Here is a 19,466-nt window from a genome sequence, read left to right on the forward strand (position 1 = left end):
TAGATGGAATTTTACAGAAGAAACTGGCAATAGATTTTCAGCATGAGTAATATAAGTAACTTAAAAATTCAGATAAAAATTATAAATATATCATCAGCATCAAATATTCTAACAATAATAATATGTATATCAAATATAGCCGGCTAACAGTTGGGTTGCCTGCAAAAGCCACGTAGTTAAGACTATTTTTTGCAAGAATTATAATAACCAATATATCGATAATTGTAGCAGCACATTGGCAAATGAATAAATAAATTCTGCATTGAATGTTATTCAAAACAAAAAAATAAATCTTCAAAGAACACTTGTCGAACACATAATTGAAAACTCTTATTCTTTCTATTTCAATCCCAATAATTCTAAAATTTAATTCATTTTATGAATTCCTGTAACGGTATTAATAATATATCTGAAAACACTAAAGAGTATATGATTTATGTCTGAAATTAAAAAACAACTATTTAAAGTATTTGTGAATCATTATAAATAAATATTCATGCCTCTACTAAAAAAATAAATCTAAGATTACCATCACCAGAAGATGAGAAAAGGAACTTGACCTGAGAAAAATATCAATATCTGATTCATGTATATATTACAGATTACATGAACCTGAGACATCGACTCTGATAAATCCCAAGAGAAATAACTCAAAAGTTTTAAAAGGGTTTTCTTGAGATTAGAACAGATAAAATGAATAAGCATGGCAGCAGGAGAAACTCTTCCAGTCAGGATTCTGCAACAAAAACAAAATTGTAACAACGTGCCATGTATATTATTTGATTATTTTTCTAAATTTTTTCGAGAAAAAATATCCGACACATCTTAATTGCATGGATCTTATTTCATTATTTTTCTAAAATATCTAAAGAAGGAAATATATTAATATGTATACACCTTTATATTTCTTTAAATTCTTTCTAAATCCACTAGCTCTTCTAAGTTTAAAATTAAATCATAGTGCATTACCAATGTCGGGAAATACGCGCAAAATGATATGGTGTTTTGTTTTCAATTATGTATATGTATATTCACTTAATGGTAAAATAATCAGTCTCTCATCATGTAATTGTATTTGAAAAACTTAATGTAATTCAAATTAACATACATTCATTGACAGCTTGTATTTTTTTACTATTTTTGGCTATATAATCTCATTATTTGAATAGATGTAATATATGTCTGGCTTAAAAAATATTTTCCATTTTAATAACTTCAAAGATTTATAGAAACTACTGATAATATAGAAATAATTTCTAATCAATAAACTTACGTTTAGTACATGGCACAAACGTTTAATTTGTTTTATTATTTTCAAGGAACAGGGTAAAAAATTCTTCTGATTCTGGCATTTTTGATTAAATCAAGACTTGTACTGCGATGTAACTTTAAAATGTTTATTAATCTATGCCGATCCCCTTGTTGATGTCGGTACGCATACAACGTTGATGCCGATACGCATACAACGACAGATCCCTATTCACATACACGACGACTAATCACAATTTGTGCGGATTTACACCCTAGTCGCGCCTAAAGAAGGTTTACTTAAAAAAAAAATAAGAAGAGTTCACAAATAAATTGTTTGGTCCTCTTTACAACAACATCACATAGAGCATAAAACCAAAACAAATATATATAGTAGCCAACCTTCGCGGGAATCAAAAGGGGAAAAGTGGGTTTTGTAATAAATGCAGGTCTCTTATTTTAACCAGTGAATTTTTTATCTGTTTCAAAAGTAGTTATAGTAGAAGTTAAAAGTCAATTACCTTTGACAGATTTCAACTGAAAGTTCTTGTGATAGTACTATGACATTCTGTCTATTGTATAAGTATGTCATTTTGGGCAAAATTAATAAAGAATCAAAACTATCAAAGACGTGACTAGTGAAGCATGACATCGTGCCTTGACAAATTGTTGGAACTTCCCGTATCAAAATTTGAAATTGTTAAATATAAGTGAAAGCTTTAAAAATTTTTGAAAACGTTGATAAAATTGATTTTTGAGAATTTTGAAATGTTTAAAAAAAATTGGACTTTTTCGAAATTTTTTTTTTATATTTTGAATTTTTTTGAAAATCTAGTTTTTGTTTAAAAAGCAACCGCAGTGCATAGCTGTTTTGGAAACAAAATATCGAAGCGCGTAATCGCCACGTTGCTGCCTTGGTATAATACTTGGTACAAAACCCATACAAGTATAAATATTTGTATTTATTATTGAAATCTCTATAAAATATCTGATAATTTGATGTCTAATGTTCATGTTCAAACGTCAAATGGGATACTTTTTTCCTTTTCTTATGAAATCTCCAAAACTGCTAAACCTTCCTTACGAAAAATTTAATCAGTTCTTCATTTTATAAAAATAAAATGTTCTTTGAACTTTTGAAATCGGACGCCCGTTCTTTCAATAACTGAATTATCATTTTTGGCACTTCTTGCCCGGTATATTTGAAAATACTATACCTGCCTTTGCCAAAAACTAATCAGCACGTCTCCTTATTAATAGGAATCGAATGTTTTTTGAATCGTTCAAATCGGTTGATCCGTGTTCTCGAAATCGTCGATGAAAATTTGTATACTCACACACACACACATACATCAATTTTTTCTAAAGTATGCCAAAATGTTCGGAATACTTTAAAAAGTAAAGATAGATAAAAATTTTCATTTTCTATTTGTTTGCGATTACTATAACTTACCTTACGGGAAGTTTAAAAAAAATTACACTAGCATATCATAATACTAAATTACAAACTTTCAATTATAAGTCTTGACACATTTGTATCTTCAACATTATTGAATATAGCATGTGTGAAAAAGAGTGTGGTGCGTAAGTATATACAAGTACACAGGTACCATAATTATACCTCTCTCTTATTTGCACAAGCGTTAATTGTATGTATTTAACGCGTTACCAAAAAGGATAATATTCGTAATGCTTTTGATTGCAAAGGCAAGTACCTAGTTTTGAGGGCAATTCTGTCGAGTGACGAATTACTCGAATGCTTTGACTCACTTCATAACATGTATGAATCCATAGCCCCACAGGCTCCCTCAGTATGCGAGATCAATTTAATCCAATATCTGGGGTTCTGGGACTTTGATGCAATTAATTACTGTATCTCTAATTACGGGCTTGATTGCAAATAAATACTAATTTCAGATATGGCGTGACTTTATCAAGAATATCAAGCTATTGTCCGTGATTTAAGCGTGATATTGTCATACTCGAGATGTGAACTTGTTGAAACCATCACTGATGACCCATTTTAAATATTTATGATTGGGTACCTGTTAATTACATTAATTTTGTGTACCAATTTCACATTTTGTAAAGTATGTTAAAAAAGATATACGAACAAGTCTATATAAGAGGCATAAGATATTTTTACAAATAATTGTATACTACACAAACTTTTTATATCAGAATTTGCCTTCAAGATACTAAAAAATTAATAAATGTATATATGAATAAAATGACTCATTGGCTCAATTTAAAATTTTGGCTACGTTTCCGCGACTGCAGACCATGAAGAAAACTATGATCACAATTCTGTCAGACGTTAGACGTGGTTTTCACAGTCTTGTCGCAGTAATCAGTTCAAACATGTATCAAGACTTTAAAAGTTTATTTTGAGGCTAGTTTTGTCTGTTCTTTTCGTACCTATTTATTGTAATTATTTATACGAAAATCAATGAACTTACGCTAGTACTAGTGATTTGATTAAATTTTATTAGAAGAATCAGGTGTTTGGTGTGATTTTGATTATTTATTCATTTTTGTTCACTTTCAGATGGATAAAATGATATAGTACTATTTCGCAAGCATTACAAAGCCAAGAAAAAGAATCAAAACCCTTGAACGGTGATTGACTTCTACTTTTTAAGTATGCAAGTATGACTTGTACCCTTTGGGTTCATGCTTCATGTGCTAATATCTCAAAGAGAACCAAAAAATTTATTTGCAAACTGCCTTTAAAAAAATTAGCAATTTTCAATCTAGAGTTCTCATTAACAAAACAAACCGTAACAACTAATTTCAAAAAGAATCTAATTTTTATAGCACATTTTAATATTTGCCATCATAACGTCCAAGAGTATTTATCAAATAACGTGGCACGATTTAGTATCACCATCTCTTCCAGTTCGATTTTCAAGAAGGAATAAAATGCAAAAAACATCACAAACTTTTTATAATTTTTTTTAATGCATGCCTAATGATATTAAACATGAATTATTATTCTTTTAACTCAATTAAATGATAAGCTTCAATTTTGTACCCTTGTTGTTAGTAAAAAATACAAAACTGCCCTTACAATTCGGCAAATAATAAATAATAAATTTACAGTACTTTCTGCAACATTAAATATAGTTTTATGGTTTTATACGTGAATTCCAAAGCTATATAACTATATAAATATTAAATATAAATATTAATTTGTTTCCTTTCAGCAACAATAAAAATGAAGTGTTGCTCATTAACTTATTATTTGTATTAATATTTAAACAACGCATTTAAATTAATTTGTATGTGCAAAAATATAGTGCTCAATAATAAAATTAAAATAAATATAATTCACAAACAAGTTGCGTAGTAATACTAATTGTAAGGTTAAATTACACAAAATCATTTTTATTACAATTTTGAAAAAATGACTTGAAGGCTAAAAGTTCAGAAGAAATACTAAGAACTACTTATATTATGAGACAAATTTATCGTTACAAAACTACTTATTTCCAATATTGACTATGAAATGATAAATTTTACTGCAGTATAATTTATAATTAATATTTACTATATAAATATTAAATGTATATATTTTAATATATGTTTATATTTATACACACACATCTAGAAACTAGAAACATTTCTACTGATTGGATTCAAGCATTCATGCTACATTTCAATTAAAGAAAAACTTGTAATTAAAAAAAGCAAATAACAGAACACGAACACTGGAATGTCTGATGAAAGCAAACCATAAAATCTCATTTATAGATTTTAATTAATTTAATAACCAAAACTCTTTAGAAACTAAGAGAAATAATAATTGAATAGAAATAATCTCAGTATGACTGAGAATCGGCTAACATCTAGTTTTAATCTTCTCTAAGTGGTAGGGGTTTCAATAAGTTTTTTTTCAATAAATTAATAATTTATCAAATAGGTAAATCGCATTTTTTTATAATTATGTCATTTATTTAAACATATCGGGAAGTTTTTATCTTGCATATCTTCACGTTTCAGAAGTTTCTGAATATTCTGGCACACCTTAAAAAAATAGATGTATGTGTGTACCGGTGTATATATGTATGTATGGATACAATTTTTGTCGACGTTTTTGGAAGCACTAGTCAACTGGTTAGAATTATTCAAAAACCATTCAATTCCTATTGATAAAGAGAACTGCTAATTAGTTTTAGCCTAAAACTAATTAGTTTACCCTAAACCGGCTAGACCTGTCATTGTCTGAAAAGCCGTTTTAGAGATACTGAGCTAAATGCCGAAAAAAGTTTGCTCAAAAATGCAGTTTTTGAGAGAACAAAGCATCCAATTTGAATGATTCAAAAAACATTTTTCTTATATTGACAAAAAATTTTGGGGAAAGAAAAAAAAATTTTAAATTTTTAAAACAATTTTTTTTAATATCGAAAATAATTTAAATTTTAACTTTGCAATTCAGTTAATAATATTTTTAGAAATATAAAATAAAATCCTTTACTCTAACTCCTTTCATGTAAATTTATATAAACGTCATCGTCCAAGATATAAGCTCTTCTATTTTGTCTGTAAAATACGAATAATGAAAATTACTTTATTTTTAATAATATTTTTGAAAACATTTAATAATCTCGGATATTTCATTACGAAACAAGAAATACCAGCAATTTGCCTTTAATCACAATGCCATAAACCACTAGTTGCAACGCGATTTTGCAAAATGCTACTTACACCAATTTGATTGTAACACTCGATATAAAAAGCCCTTTATAAATTTATAGGTGCATTGCATCGTGCCTTAAGGCAAATTGCTGGAGCTTTTAATTAAATCAAAAATTTATTTTAACATTTTTATAAAAATCTTGATATTAAAATAATGAAATTTTTGAGATTTTTTGAAAACTTTGTTTTTTTTTTAAATATGAAAAATTTCAAATATTTGAAAAAAGAACGAAATTAGTTTTTTTTGGAATTTTTTTATCATTTTATTGAAAATTTTAAAATCTATCTTCCCCAAAAACCTTTACGCCGTCAGCCAGGAATAAGTTTTGAATCATGCTATCAGAAGTTCCGTTCTCTCAAAAACTAAATTGCCATTCTTGGCACTTTTTGCTCTGTGCCTTCAGAATGGAGGGACATGGTTTTGCCGAAAACTAATCAGTCCATCAATAGAGGATACATCAAAATTAGTATCTGCACTTGCATATATACATACACACGGTGAAATATATAAGAATCATCTGTAAAAAAAATCCAGTTGCGGAAGTGTAAAATCGTCGACTCATAGATTAAATGCGGTTCATTTGTTCATTTGTTAATTTGTTCATCTGTAAGGTCAGAGAACTGTTGCCGTATTCCACAGTACAGTACTGTACAGTGCCGTATAGTTGCCTGTAACGAATTAGTATCCGCATTATTAATCTCGCATTCATTACTGCATGCGAGCGCGTCGCCATATCAATATGCATGACCGTAATATAGTCCATATCTTATCTATACTTCGCTTCATGCGATACATAAGTCAACTTGATTATGCAAAATTTCACTTGCAACTCGACCAAAATTTTGCTTTGCCACCCTTAACAACCGACGCTATTCATTCTGTACAACTAGAATCCTTTTGCGAATACGCATATCGGTATGCAAATTCAGTTGAAACTAGTGGTGCATGGGATCGTGTCTTAAGGCAAATTGATGAAACTTCCCGCACCAAAAATAAGAATTTTTTAAAAAAAACTTTAAAATTTGAGTTTTGGAAAATTTGATTTTTTTCATATTTTGATTTTTTTTTTGAAAATGTTGAACTTTTTTTAAAAACTACGATAGCTACGTAGACACGAAATATCGAAGCACCTAACTACGTGCCCTAATAGTAAATTACGTGAAAGCGCCGCGTACCTACCGAATATTCATTCTGTACAATCCTTTTGCGAATACGCATATCGGTATGCAAATTCAGTTGAAACTAGTGGTGCATGGGATCGTGTCTTAAGGCAAATTGATGAAACTTCCCGCACCAAAAATAAGAATTTTTTAAAAAAAACTTTAAAATTTGAGTTTTGGAAAATTTGATTTTTTTCATATTTTGATTTTTTTTTTGAAAATGTTGAACTTTTTTTAAAAACTACGATAGCTACGTAGACACGAAATATCGAAGCACCTAACTACGTGCCCTAATAGTAAATTACGTGAAAGCGCCGCGTCGCACCCTAGCGAATAAACATTCATTCGGAGCCCATAGATATGTGAATAACAAGATTTGTACTTTATATTAAAATCTCTATAAAATAACTAATAATTTGATGTGCATATATCTAATTATCATATTTCACTTGCAAATGATTCCATTTTTTTTACTTTTTCTATTGGTTCTCCAAAACCGCTACACCGCCAAAAATTGAATCAGTTCTTCATTTGCCTTGAGGCTCGATGCTATGCTCCACTAGTTTGTGAATCATTCAAACCGAACGCTCCGTTCTCTCAAAAACAATTTATATTATCTAAATTACAATTTTTGACACTTTTTCTCCCGTATCATTGAAAAGGCTGGACCAGCCTTTGCCAAATACTAATCAGCACGTCTTCCCATTAATATGAATCAAATTTTGTTAAGTTATTGAAATCGGTTAATTCGTGTGCTCGAAGTCGTCGACAAACTTTTACTGTAACTTTAGGAGAAAAAACTGATTTTTTTCCAGAGTTTTTGAAATTCACTCGATTCCCTAAGTATGACAATATAATTCAAAAATGTATTTTGCTTCGTAATTCAAAAATTAATGAATTAATGAAAAGCCTAGTGATAATAGATCAAAAACCTTGAATATCAAAATGTGCGAATCCAATTTAGCTCAGCTGCATTACTATATATTTGGTGCAGCGATATATTTTAAGGTATTTCTATCATTATGAATAAAAATATGTCAAAAACTTAAAAAATGCGTTTCTAATGAACTAGAAGTTACAATACTACAACTAATATGGCCCAGGAACATTTATATGTGGCTTGCGTTGCAGTGAGTAAATCATCAATTTTTTTTGTGTTAACTGCTCCTCTCACTTATATACCAGATATTTCTACATTCAGAATAAGGTTATATTTCGTATATCCAACGTTGGCTGAATTAGCTAGTATATATATATATATATATATATATATATATATATATATACGAGTATATATATATATATATATATATATATATGATTTAGTAGTTAATTTTGATGTTGAAATATGTGAGTGAGTTCTTGAGGGCAATACATCAAACAAAGAAAAGCCAAAGATTTATAAAATAATCTTTATTTCCAAACGTTTCGACATTCAATTTAATGTCATCATCAGTGGATATTATGTTGGTTGGTTACATATAGAGAAGAGTACACAGCACTAGAGATTGGCACTAACATTTATACGACTAACTTGTCAATACTATGCATTTTTTATAATTTTTTGTATGATGTAAACAGAAAAATGATAGTTTTATTGAACAAAAATGTAAGTAGAATTATGTAATTTCTGTCACGACTTCTGTACTTTGCGAGTACCGAGGCATGTATACATTAGTTTGGAGACAGAGTTACGTGTTACGTCTGTCTCCAAACTAACAAGATGTGTTTTTGGAATAAGCTTTGTTACAATAAAACATATTATTTATTTTAATTTTTACAATTTTCAAAAATTTTCATAACTTGATGTTTTTTGAATTTTTTATTTCATACTTATTATTTTCGTTGCAATTTTGTGTTGTTTTTTGTGTTATTTTTTTAAAATTTATTTGTATGCACTGAAGATGGGTCAAATCTGGACCCGAAACGTATGTTCTCTTAATTAAAACATTTTGCATTAAAACTGTTTTTTTAATTATTGGATGGATGCCCAAGAAACAATTTTTATCATATTATTTCACCATCTGAAGAAAAACCTCTCGCTATATATATATATATATATATATATATATATATATATATATATTTAGCGGGTTGTCAACACGCATCGCGGCTCGTCAACACGCATCACATGTCTACTGGACAGATAGGCCCATATAGTGACAGCACGGAGAAAACAAAATTAATTCAAGTGTCAGATCTGACATGGCTTTTGTTTTTCCCTAGTCTTATGTCCAAAATTAAAATTCTTGAATCTTTTTATTTTTGATTGTAAATAAGTAAATACCAACTATATTTTATAAATGATAAATATGATAACACATGGTGTCGTCAATAATAATCATACATAAAATAAACAAAGTATAAAACATAATATTTCATAAAATTTATTATGACTACAATTTGGATAATTATGGTATTTAATATGGACTACACCTCCATATTTTGGTGACCCCGACGTGATCAAGTAACACACATAAAAGAAGGTAAGAAGATCAAGACATATACTGAAGTAACAAAAAAAATAAATTGAAATCTTATGAATTATGAAGAAAAGAATTTTTAAGAATATTAATAATTAATATAAATGGCTCACAACTGCCATAATTCGAAGAGCATTCTAAGCATACAACTGAGACTCCGACCACGCACTTCAAGATCAACAACAACACGTGCTCAATAAATCCCTCATTATCATGGAAAATGAGTCGATTATAAGCACCACGGCAGAGGACAGGGAGCACCAGCAATCATCGGCAACCGCTACTCATCCGCTAACTCACCAGCGAAGGGCCACATACACTCAACCGCTAACTTACCAGCGAAGGGCCACATACACTCAACCGCTAACTCACCAGCGAAGTGTCAAATATACTCAGCCGCTAACTCACCAGCGAAGGGCCACATCTACTCAACCGCTAACTCACCAGCGAAGGGCCACGTAAACAATCAACAAACTAACCAAGCCAACACGGCATTCAAAACGGCCACGGCCACAAGCAAATAAAATTATCACACAATCTCAACCAAAAGAAATTTACAAGGAAGTTCAAGATGGCAGTCAGAGATGCAAAACAATCTTTTTCATTAGGGGCGCATCAGGGCATTTAATTGATGTATTGCCCTGAAAACTGAATATCATATATATATATATATATATATATATATATATAGCATTTTTTTAAACCACTACATACCTGTGAGCGATTCAGGGTAATAAAATATAATGTTTTTTTTTGATAGGATCTCATACCATGTGAAATGCAACAAACTTAAATTTGTTTTGCAAAAACACAGAAAAAAATGAGATAAACTAAATAACATAAATTAACACATAAATATATTGTTGCAAAAAAGCTTCATTTATTGCTAAATCGGTATTAGTAGTTTATTTGTGGTTAAAATGTATTATATTTTGCGTTCTAGAAGAATATATACATTAAATATATAATAGTATTTTATTCGTGTATGTGTATCAATTTAGATGTCATATACTTATAATGCTTTCTAAATGGTCATTCTCATTCTGATAACCAAAGTTTCTAAACACAATGCAATCAATTAAATAACTTGTGTCACATGTATTGTGTTAGATAAAGTTTTTCCTGATATGTTTTGTATTATATACGAAATAGAAATCTGTTACAACCAGAATTGATATCAGGAATATATCACAGCATGTTATTTATAGTTACGTAAATTATAAGTTTATGAACATGTTTAAAGAAAACGACTAGTAAAAAACTGACATTTATGAAAGTTTTGTTGTATACAGGTCCTTTTTGTGCATTTTTTCTGGACAATTTTATATCTACTTTTTAAATATTAAAACAGCAATCAGAACTATGTGTTTTATGAGCTGTTGTGATGTACTTCTCCAAGTGTTTCTAGAATAGCAATCCAGTAGTTAACTAACATTTTTCTGATGAGATTATATTAGTGGCTACACCCCTTCATGGATCATCCATCAAGACACAGACTTGCTCACAATAGAGGAACAAATTTCAGTGGTTGCTTCTAAATATAAAAATAGGATTGATGTACGAGGTGTGTTCAAAAAGTACCCGGAATTACTAATAATTAAATTTCGCGGGTCTGGAGTGTCTTGATTGTCAAAATTTTTTTTTTATTGTGTTGGTATACATGCCCCTAAAGTATGAAAATTCCGGGTACTTTTTGAACAGACCTCGTACACCTCAATGAATTGGCCAGCAGAGTTTACCTGGATGGTCAGCCCACCAGATTGAAAAGAAAGTTGCCACAAGACCTCATCTAGTCCAGTTAAACCTAATTACGTTTCTTTTTTTATGTTATATTTGTTTGTTTGTTTTTCTTATCGTTTTGTTTTTTTTGTTTTTCTTTTTTTTATTTTTATTATTATTATTTTTTTATTAACATGTGTTATATATACCTAGTAGATACGCCGCTGGGTGTTGCTACTATCTTCTTGTTTATATTATAAGATAATTATTGTTAGCAATCTCTGCTTAATGTTAATGCCTATGTAAAACAGATTGCAGAATAAATTACATTAAAAAAGATTATATTAGTGTATGTGTATCTTTATAAAAATATAACATATGTACTTATAAATAAATAAAAAATATCTAAAGCAAATATATAGTAGAATTGTAAATATGGTCTTTATATATTATAAAAAGTATTTACTTTATTATAGAAAGTAATAGATTTTTATATATAGTAATAGTATAGTAATCGTCTGAAAGTCGAAAATAAACATTTTTGCATATCATCACGTTTTAGGGTTTCTGAACATTTTGGCAGGTCTTGGAAAAAACAGATGTATGTATGTATGTATGTGTGTGCGTGAGTGTGAGAGAGAGATAGAGAGTATGTGTGTGTTTTATGTGGATACAATTTTTCATCCACGATTTCGGCCGCACGGCTCAACCGATTTAAATAATTCAAAAAGTACCCGACTCCTACTGATAGGGAAACGTGCTGATTAGTTTTTGGTGAAAACAAGTCCAGCCGTTTCAGAGTTCCGGGCAAAAAGTGCAGAAAAGAAAAATTAAGTTTTTGAGAGACCAGAGTATTTGATTCGAATGATTAGAAAAATATTCGATTTGTAATGATTTGAAGATGTAGTAATTAGTTTTTGACAAAGATAGATCGAGCCATTTCGGAGATGCTTAGCTAAAAGTGCAAAAAATGGCAGTTTTTGGAGAACAAAGCATCCGATTTGAATGATTCAAAAATCATTTTGCTTGTGTTAACAGTGTGAAGGAACGAGTAGTTTTTGCGGAATAATACTGAAAATAAATCAGATTTTTTTTAATTCTAGCTGAAACTAAACCTTTTGGTTGTGCTTTTTGACATGTAAACATATATAAACGTCATCGTCAAATTTATAAGCTCTTATATTTTGTCTACAAAGTACGAATAATAAAAGTTACAGTATTTATAAAAATCTATTTCAAATATTTCATTACAGTAAAAGAAGTTCCAGCAATTTGCCTTAAGGCACGGTATGCCATGCACCACTAGTTTGATTTTATGATACGCTTGTTACCAACGAGTAGCAGAGATTGATCGTGTAAAAATATATAGTGAAATACATAATAAAAATGGAAGAAAATATTTCATTGCTTACTATCCATATGGAAAGTTCAAGAAAAATAGTGAAAGTGACAATTATAAAAAGTATGTTATACTTTGTATATGCTTGTTATACTTTGTATAACAAGTATATACAAAGATATGATAATAGTAGTGTTTTAACTACTTAGTAAATATGGATCTAGATGTGGATCGATTCCATATGTTATCAAGTACAATCTGCTAATAACGTGTATATAATATTTCTAACAAACGTTACTGCTGTCGTAGCAGTATGAGAAACACTATGCCGCGAAATCGCAGAAAGCTTCTAGCCATGCAACTGGATGCTGCATCAGGAAATGTATTTCCGTACAGTGACGTACCAAAGATACGACCAGTATCAGAGCTCTCCATACGCCTAACAACCCCGAAGTAGTCTGGGGCGGTGGACACGTATGAACACGATAACACAAGGGCCGACCAAGAGTCACTAATGAATACTACGGACTTTTACTATCAAAGATTTTCATCGATATCTTATTAACTTTCCGTGGGGTAAGTTATAGCAATCGCATAAAATGCGGCTAGTGGTGCATGGCATGGAACTTAAACCCTACGACAACGTTTTAACTTTCCATAATGTAAGTATTTCCGAAAGATCTGACTCCGTCTTCCCAAAATGTAATCAATTGTTCATTTCGTCTTTACAAGTAAATTTTTTTTGATTATTGAAAATGGACGCTCCATTCTCTCAACAACTGAATTACCATTTCTGTCACTTATTGCCCCGTATCTTCAAAATGACTTGACCTGCCTCCTTATCAATAGAAATCGAATGTTTTTCGAATCATTGAAATCGGTTGATCCGAGCTATCAAAGATTTTTATCGATATCTTATTAACTTTCCATGGAGTAAGCAATCGCATAAAATGCGACTAGTGGTGCATGACATGGAACTTAAACCCTACCGAAATTTAAAATGTTCGAGAATATTTTACTTTTTAACTTTCCATAATGTAAGTATTTCCGAAAGTTCTGACTCCGTCTTCCCAAAATGTAATCAATTGTTCATTTCGTCTTTACAAGTAATTTTTTTTTTAATTATTGAAAATAGACGCTCCATTCTCTCAACAACTGAATTACCATTTCTGTCACTTTTTGCCCCGTATCCTCAAAATGACTTGACCTGCCTCCTTACCAATAGGAATCGAATGTTTTTCGAATCATTGAAATCGGTTGATCCATGTTCTCGAAATCATAGACGAATAATTGTATCCGCATATACGTACACACATACACACACATATATCTATTTTTTCTAATGCGTGCCAAAATGTTCAGAATCCTTTGAAACACTAAGAAATGTAAAACTTATCATTTTTGTTTTTTTGCGATTGCTATAATATACTGTCACCTACGGTAAGTTAAGAATAGAAATTTGTATATAAACTTTATATACTTAGAAAAAATTAATGTATTTATGTGACTGTGTAAATGTGTGTATGTATGTTTGTACGTAGGTAGGTATATATATGTGTATGTATATATATATATATATATATATATATATATATATATATACGAAAATTGTATCTGCACAAAAATTCATATATACACAGGCATATATATATATATATATATATATATATATACATATATTATATATATATATATATATATATGCCTGTGTATATATGAATTTTTGTGCAGATACAATTTTCGTCGACGATTCCGAAAACACGGATCAAACGATTTGAATGATTCAAAAAACATTCGATTTCAATTGATAAAGATACGTGATGATTAGTTTTTGTCCAAGGCAGGTCCAGCCACTTCCAAGATACGGGGCAAATAGTGCCAAAAGTGGTAATTCAGTTTTTGAGGAAACGGAGCTTTCGTTTTGGATGATTCAAAAGCATTGACGAAGTAAAAAACTGGTTCAATTTTTGAGATGCCAGGTCTGGCGGTCACGGAGATTAAATAAAAAAATGCCATAATGGTGGTCGAAATTGATCATTAGACATATGAGCAATTTCTTTCACATTTCTATGGATTCCGTACAAAGATTTATAATGTTTAACCGCTTCAATATTTCTTTCATAAAACAGCTACGCAAAGCCATTGCTTCAAAAAAAAATTCAAAATATTTAAAAACATAAAAATAAATCCATTTTTTTTTCAAAAAAAAATCTGATTTTTCAAAAAATGTCAAAAATCTAATATTATCAAAGATTTCAAAAAAATGTTAAAACTTTTAAAAATTTTAAATTCGCTACGGAAAGTTCCAGCAATTTGCCTTGACGCGCAATGCCATGTCACTTTCTTATAACAACTAAATCAAAATTTTACGAAAAATTATTTTGGGTCTTGCCGAATTGTTATAAAAGTAATTATGATTTTACATTTTAATATTAGGGCGCATACATTTTGCTGACATTCCTACAAGCAACAGCAAATGAAGTTGATACTTTACAATAGCTTTGCTCAAAATGGTACAGCGAATAAATAGTTGTATTTGATATGAATTTATATTTAGACGAGTTCAACTTTTAAATTAATTTCATTTGAAAACTGTTTATTAATAAATTCTTCAAAGCAGAAATTTCATTATTAATTCTACTTCCATTATCCGTCACATACATAGTTTGGAGAAATGAACTGATTAACCAGGTACTGTGTCGCTCACATCGAACGCAGCCAAGGACAAGTATATTTGTAAACTACAGAGTAAGTTGCTCTGATGAGATATTGTATGAAAAGTATGGATTTATTTTGCAACTTGGTACAGTGCCAATAACAACTACTAAAATATTCTAAATATCTTGACATTTCAGAATAATTCTAGTTTTTTTTTTTTTCAAAATTTCAATTTTGATCGCAAATGGCTTTATCAAAAACTAATTACCACTTCTCTCCGTCATTACAAATTGAATATCTTTTAAATCATTTAAATCGGATGCTCCGTTTTCTCAAAAACTCGGTTTCTATATTCTGCACTCTTTGCTCCGTATCTCCGAAACGGTTGAACCTGTTTTGCCAAAAACTAATCAGCACGTTTCCCCATCAGTAGAAATCGAATTTTTTTTTTTAATCATTCAAATCGGTTGATCTGTGCTCCCGAAAACGTGAACAAAAAATTGTATCCATACATACGCACACACACGCACGCACACACACAGATACATAACAATTTTTTCTAATGTATGCCAAAATGTTCAGAAACCTTTGAAACAGAAAATTATGCAAAAAAATTCATTTTTGATTTTTAGACGATTGCAATAAATAACTTACCCTTCGGGAAGTTATCTAGTGTTTGTTTTATATTAAAGTTATGTTTTATCATTTTTATATGATGTAAATGCATACAGTAGACGATTCGTATAGTAACTTGCCGTGGTGGCTGAGAGCAGATATACGGTCGAAAAGGGTTAATTCAGTCGAAAATTAAATGATTTCAATAAATAGCAAAAGAGAAAACTAATTTAATAACTAAATTTTACCAGTACATTTATTTAATAGCTTTTGAAAATTCGATGTTTTTGGACAGCCTGCCCTGCCCATTGCAAGGGCAGGGGATATACTATGCAACTCAACCGCATGAAACTCCACAACGGCGACAGGGACAGTGTATTCGTGTACGGCTATTATGAAACTGACAAGAAGTTAACATGTCAAGGAGGATAACATTCATCTTAAACGATTACAGATCAGGCAACAGAATTTTGAATACAGTTTCCAATACAAAGTTTTATCTATTCAAAAATGCTGTGCTATGACAAAACAATCATAGTAACATAACGTCTTCATTGATATCCCTGCATCTTCAGAATAACCGTTATTTTTTAATCTGGGCTCGCTCGTAGGAAATAGGGTAGAACGACTGGACATGAATCAGTGGTCCCGGGTTCGATTCCACTTCGAGCAGCATGTTGCCAACCAGTAGTGACAATAATATTCACTTGGGCATATAGATATTGTAACGACAATTGGTATTATCGTCAAAGGTTTGCACAACCGTCTGTGCAAATGGACTCCCCCACCCACTTTTACTAGGGTTCCTGCAATATCAAGTCCAACTCGAGGGTTGAAAAGGATGATTAAGAAATGTAAGATCCTCCGAGGAGGTCGGTTGTGTCCAGGCGCGAGTCGCTAGACCCGCTTTGTGTATAGTGGTGTGTGTGTTGTGTCAGGAGAGAAGAACCTGTTCCAGCAAAGGTCAAATGTATTATTGTTTAGTAGCTATTCCCTCCGTTGATTCCGTATAGTATACTCCGATACTCCGTTATGTCCGTTAAGTTATCTCCGTTATGTCCGTTAGTAATTAATAAAATTTTATCAGTACGTTAAAATTTAGGCATAGGTCATGACTGTACGTAGGTACTGTCATGACCTCACACCTGTAATCTTAATTAGTTAAATTAAATAGATTAAAAGTGCATTCCGTTTCATTCGCGTAGTTAGTTGATTTAGTTTTTACAGGTAATTACAGGGTGTTTATAGAAGTCGGGTTAAGGAGTTGGAGTAACCCTTTCGTAATGGGGATGCAACGATAAGATATAATATTTGGTAGTCGTTGCAATCCCCGAGAAAGGGGCTTCAAGCCCAAATCCGTCACAATATCAAAATGTTTCCAAGTGAAAATCGTTGTGACTGCTGCCTGACAACAGGCAACTCGAAGTATCATATATATCATAAGTCATACCATAAGTTATATACCTGGGTTCGATACCCACTTCGAGCAGCCTGTTGTCAGACAGCAGTGCCAACGATTTTCACTTGGAAATATAGATAGCAATATGTTTCTCCAAGTGAAAATAGCCCTGACCCGGCATTGCTGCACCAATAAAAATATTCTCCCTATTACAGAAATTGTAATAATAATTTATCATACAAAGATTTGACAATTGTTTGATTCGCCATCTATCGAACAGACTATAGTATTAAGTCAAATCAGTACAACAGCTTATAGGACTATTAGATTCTGATTGCTGATAAAAAAATAACAAAAAACTATTCTAATCTAACAATCTCCATTAAAATAATATCTCCACTACTACAGCATTTAACTTAAAAATTACTAATTATCGTAAGTAAAAGTTTAAGAGCGAAAAGTAAATTATATATGTTATATTTTTTTTCTTAAAAAACTGCATTTTTTGTGCGTAATCAAAAATCACGTCATAGCAAATTATTTTTTTCAATAATGTTATTGAAAAAAAAAAACAATGAATGAATTATGTTTCCTTCACGCTGTATTTTTAATTGAAATATAGAAATTTATATCTTCGACAGATATTAAATTTAAATGAAATATTAACAAAAAGAAAACAAACCAAATTCCAATGTTTTTTTAATATACCAATGTTTCTTTAAATTAAAAATATTTTTCAACAAAATATATACGCATTTTTTAGCATATTTTTTATGAGTTTCCTCCGGGTTTATCTAACATATTAAAAGTGATATTTTGTTTATTTTTTTAAATACTACGACTGTATTAAAAAAAAACTTAAAAAGAATATAGGTATTGCATTGCGCCTATAGACTGGAACTTCACGATTTCTAATTAAAAGTTATATAAAAAACGAATCAATTTGCAAATAATTTGTGATTAACAATCAAAATTTTGATCATTTTTGAAGATATATAAAAATTGAATAATTTAAAATTATAGAAATGGCCTTTTTCACAATAAAATTATCATATATATAGAAACGCAATTAAATATAATTAATTGAAAATGATCAATTAAACGAATTAAGTCATTGACCTCAAGGATGTCTTTGTTCAGAAACAATATGAAGGTAAAATAATTTGAATTGAAATTTATGTTTCGAAAATTTTGAAAAAGTTTACTCAATTCTATTTCTAATTTATAACGTGATAATAGAAAAAATATGTTTCAACATCCAAAAAAATCTCATATTGAACTATGTAAATTATAATAAGCTGAAATTCATTAGCTTAAAATAACAGAATATTATTTAGAAATGATGTATTTGGTTTACAATAAGTTCACAAATTTAATGTATATTTTCGTAATTTAAAACCGACCAAATGCCATAAATTAATATTAAATAGAATTCAAAGAAGGTGCTGGGCATGAAGGTTCGTTATTCGGTCCATTTTTATTTTTATCAAGAGCTTCAACATATTCTCGCAAAGCTTGATCAACCGTTTTATTTTTTATTGCATCCATCATTTTGTGATATGGAGGTACGATTTGTTCGCGTAATGCTCTCCTGAGAAAATTGTATTTGGAATTATTTACGTACTAAATTTTCATAAACCTAACAATAATATATCTTTAAAATGTTAAGAATAACAATAACGTATGAAATGTTAAAATAACAATAAATATATACCTTTTAGAAAGTTTGCATAAAATAGAAAATATAAAATACTATTTTTTTATTTCTATTAATGGCTTTAATTAATTCTAGTTACATTACAGTACCTGTAAATCTGCTCCATTAGGCATTGACAACGACGTTCAGCTAATAAATTCAAGAATTTTTCTCTAGGAGCAGGTGGTGTTAATTTCACTTCAGAGATTGGTTTTTCGCACGCGTAACCAAGTTGTGAAGACTCTTGATCAAGCAGCTTACTCAAAGCACTGTTTTAAATAAAAAAACATAATTAATATTTTTATTGTAATGATATACTATTTATAATATCTATCACTCCACTTATGCCCAAGTTCATTTCTAAGTTTCCGAAAGAGATTTGCTAATATTGTCTGTGTTTCAAGTCATTCTGAATCGTTTGACCTGACTGAAAAATTGATAAAGTATGTG

The sequence above is a fragment of the Ctenocephalides felis genome, unplaced genomic scaffold (assembly GCF_003426905.1).
Source record: "Ctenocephalides felis isolate EL2017-DRISC unplaced genomic scaffold, ASM342690v1 CF-g0.4_SCAFFOLD_01886, whole genome shotgun sequence".
In the NCBI taxonomy this organism is placed as follows: Eukaryota; Metazoa; Arthropoda; class Insecta; order Siphonaptera; family Pulicidae; genus Ctenocephalides; species Ctenocephalides felis.